At 33.5% G+C, this 4,493-nt stretch overlaps 1 protein-coding gene across 1 annotated transcript in view; it reads right to left on the bottom strand.

Moving 5' to 3' along the window:
• Positions 1–193, bottom strand: part of LOC107604728 (metacaspase-9) — a gene marked incomplete in the record, with an annotated part of 2,101 nt that extends 1,908 nt beyond the window's left edge. Inside the window, 1 exon segment of the mRNA XM_016306384.2 lies at positions 1–193.

Genomic DNA, 4,493 nt, shown 5'->3' with positions numbered 1-4,493 from the left:
TTTAGAGTTCTGATTCTGGTGGTTTAATCGAGTGTTTTAATTTCTTAGTGTATGCGCCTAGAGAGATGATTGATTCATGTCCATTATCCTTCCAATGGAGTGGATTTATAGTTCTTGGAGTAGCATTGTTCATTGGCTTTGAATTTGATGCAAGCAATCTTCTACCTCTTGTATTGTTGTCTTTCAAGCGAGGGAAATTATTATTTTTTAAGAAGTATTAAATAAAGAAAATTTTGTAAGTGTAAAAGAGTTTGTTAATCAACCTATGATTAGAAATTTATATTGTTACTTTCGGGCAAGACTATACTGATATGTTAAAGATTGTGACTGGGGAAGATTAGGTTTTAACTTCATTGGGTAAATGGAATGGAAGAGAAAAATGTGACTTTCTTTTTTCTTTATTAGGCATATAATAACATATGATTCTTCACTGTGTGCCTAAAAATAAAACTATATATTATTCATATACCGAATTACCCATACACGACTTGAATTTTGATCCAACAATACATAGTGGCTTGAAAGTTTGGCCTAAGTCATGGGAACCTCTAGTAGAGTCTTGACGTATGAGAATAATCAACCAATTGAAAAATTATATTTTATCTAAGCTAATAATCTGAAGCAACACATGGTCACATGGAACTTGCTTAAGCTAACGATTAATTTATACTTGCCCACAACTCATCCACTCATTCCATATCTAGGTCCAACCTAACTAAGATAAGCTTTCTAAATTTATTTTGATCAAAATAAAATATTATCATTATTTCATTATTATTATTTATTATTATTTTGATATGTTCTGTTCATAAAATCGCAGTGACTTCGAGTTCTTAATTAGCTTGGCCATTGAAACGGTCCTTGCGTGCAAGCAAACCGCATATTTTTTGGGATGTTCCCACCGGATATCCATCATTTATATATCAATTTATAAAGCAATAAATTTTTTATTATGTTTATATAATATGGTGGATATTCTAATGGATTCTATAATTATCTTAATGAATTATATAATTATCTTTACAATAAAACTCTACATTCAAACAAAATACTTAACCAAATCTAACCAAATTGTTATAATAACTTTTTAAATTACGCACCTCCTTTTCCTTCTCCGTTTTTTTCTCATTTTTCTTCTCTTTCTCTGTTTCTTTTTCCTTCTCCTCCTCTTTTTTCTTCTTCTTCTTCTTCTTCTTCTTCTTCTTCCAAATTCGCGCACGCAGGTTCTTTTTTCTTCCTTTCTTCTTCTCTTCCTCTTTTTCCTCCTCCAATGTTGTGTCTTCTTCTTTTTCTTTTTTTTCTTTTTCTTTTTTCTTTTTCGTTATCGTCATCTCCAATAACACCAACATTTTGCAAACATCTTTATTAGTTCTAATTGTCTCTACTGACATCATTAAATAATTTCGGTTCATTTCTTAATTTATTTCGGTTCATCTGTGTGTTAATTAAGGTTTACTTGATGCTGCTGATATGTATTGATCAAAATTTTTATTCGTTAAGTAATTTCGGTTTATATCTTAGTTTAATTGAGATTCATTTGGATTCAAAAATGAATTCGATGTGTTTTTGTTAATGATTGAGTCTTTTTGACTGTTTGTTCAAATCAAAACTAATTTTAGTTCATTTGTGTACTAATTGAGGTTCACTTGATGTTGCTAATAAATATTGACTAAATTTTTTATTCTTTAAGTAATTTCGGTTTATTTCTTAGTTTAATTGAGGTTCATTTACATCCAAAAATGAATTTAATGTGTTTTTGTTGATGATTGCATTTTTTTTACTGCTTATTCAAATCTGAACTAATTGAATGGAATAGAGTAGAATCTAATGCAATTGAATAAAGTGATAATGAATAATTTCATTCTTCTTTGCAAAAAAATATGGTCAATATTTATCAGCAGCATCAAGTGAACCTCAATTAATACAAACACATCGAATTCATTTCTGGATCCAAATACACCTCAAATAAACTAAGAAATGAACCAAAATTATTTAAAAAATAAAAAATTTGGTCAATACTTATCAGCAGCATCAGGTGAACTTCAATTAACACACAAATGAATCGAAATTAATTCACAAATAAACCGAAATATACTAAAAAATAAACTGAAATTATTTAATGATGGTGTAACACCCCGTTACCCTAAACCTTACCTCGCGCCATAGAGCAAAGGATAACAAAGTGCCACAACAGTTCTAAGGCTGATATAATATTATATATACATATATAGAAAGAAATAGTAATACCAGAAGCCCAATGAAGGAATAAAAGCTCAATTTGCGTAAAGTGGAATTACGAAACGCGAAGCGTTCACACACGAAAATTAAACGTATAGATACGAATAGACAAGACATAATATATGTAAAACCTTGAAGATAGCTCCAAGATACACAAGGTAATACTTAAGTTAAACAAGACATATATATAAGTATGATATACAAAAAGAAGACTAGTCATAGCCTACGGAGTTTAGGCCGGCCAGTCAAACTGAATACAATAGAGTTTGAAGTTTAAAACAGCAGCAACCTATCTCTTAAAGTTTTTCAGAAATAAAGCCTCTAAGGCAACAATGTTAAATATATAAAAGGTGAGGGTACTTGGTGCACAAAATTGTGATCTCTAACACGGCGCCAAAAACTTGGTACGCACGATTGTAATCTCAACTCTTTTTCACAACTCCGCACAACTAACCAGCAAGTGCACTGGGTCGTCCAAGTAATAAACCTTACGTGAGTAAGGGTCGATCCCATGGAGATTGTCAGCTTGAAGCAAGCTATGATCATCTTGTAAATCTCAGTCAGACAGATTTAAATGGTTATGAGGTTTTGGGAATTAAAACATAAATAAAATATAAAATAAGATAGAAATACTTATGTAATTCATTGGTGGGATTTCAGATAAGCGTATGAAGATGCTTTGTTCCTTCTGAACCTCTGCTTTCTTACTGTCTTCATTCAATCATTCGTACTCCTTTCCATGGCAAGCTGTATGTTGGGGGATCACTGCTGTCAATGGCTACCGTCCGTCCTCTCAGTGAAAATGGTCCAAATGCGCTGTCACCGCACGGCTAATCATCTGTCGGTTCTCACTCATGTTGGAATAGGATCCATTGATCTTTTTGCGTCTGTCACTACGTCCAACACTCGCGAGTTTGAAGCTCGTCACAGTCATCCCTTCTCAGATCTTACTCGGAATACCACAGACAAGGTTTAGACTTTCCGGATCTCAGGAATGGCCGCCAATAATTCTAGACTATACCACGAAGACTCTGATCGTGAACTAGGAGGCTAAGAGATATGCATTCAAGCTTGTTTTCATGTAGAACGGAAGTATTTGTCAGGCACGCGCTCATAAGTGAGAATGGTGATGAGTGTCACTTGATCATCACATTCATCATGTTCTTGTGTGCGAATGAATATCTTAGAATAAGAATAAGCTTGAATTGAATAGAAAAACAATAGTACTTTGCATTAACTCATGAGGAACAGCAGAGCTCCACACCTTAATCTATGGGGTGTAGAAACTCCACCGTTGAAAATACATAAGTGATAATGGTCCAGGCATGGCCGAATGGCCAGCCCCCAAAACGTGTACAATATGATCTATGATAGCATAAAACTGATCAAAGATATAAAATAAATCACTAAAAGTAGTTTTTATACTAAACTAGTAGCTAGGGTTACAGAAAATAAGTAACTAAGTGCAGATAGTGCAGAAATCCACTTCTAGGATGACTTGATCCTCTTAGTTATTGTGATAGATTTAAGACTCAAGGATATCTACGATTAGTAAGACTTGAAGTTTACTATTTCACTCTACGGTTTTGACAAGTCTCCGTTTTTCGATGATCAGGGCGAGTAGATTAACCTCGATTCAAAGTAACTATAAAACCTTAAATATCATATAAGAGAAGAAAAATAGGATAAACTAAAAGTCAAAGAACCCCTGTTCGTTGTTAAATTCAAACCACAACACTACTCGCCTATTAAATATGCTAAAAACCGTAACAAAAATTCATCAAAAATCATACAAAACCAATTAAAAATAATATAAAAATCATCAAAAATTTATTTTTAATGTAAAGATCTGAAATGATACTCAAACACACAAAAAAACACTAAAGTCCATAAAAGACCGACTTTAACTCCCTGGCCTCGTTTTTAGACTAAGTCTCCGACTTTTCCCTGAAGTCTACAACAACCTAAAAGACCTCGTTATCTTTGGCTTAACCACGCGAGAGTTAACGCAACCTTTAATCTGTAGGACCCGAAAGGTCGTTATATATTATCAGGTATGAAATGGGCTCAAAACTATTGCGTTTGACCGCAAACTTGCGGTTGAAAGATGGGATAAGACCGAAATTTGCGGTCTTGACCGTATTTTCGACCTCAATTTACGGGTTTGATCGTGGTTTCGACCGCAAATTGAGGTTTTTCTCAGAAATGTACACTTTCGAAGTTACGAGTCAGGTTCGTGTGTGGTTCACCTGGGG

Source organism: Arachis ipaensis, chromosome B06 (assembly GCF_000816755.2).
Source record: "Arachis ipaensis cultivar K30076 chromosome B06, Araip1.1, whole genome shotgun sequence".
Lineage (NCBI taxonomy): Eukaryota > Viridiplantae > Streptophyta > Magnoliopsida > Fabales > Fabaceae > Arachis > Arachis ipaensis.
The sequence above is the reverse complement of the archived record's forward strand: the minus strand, read 5'-3'. Positions and strand labels throughout refer to the sequence as shown.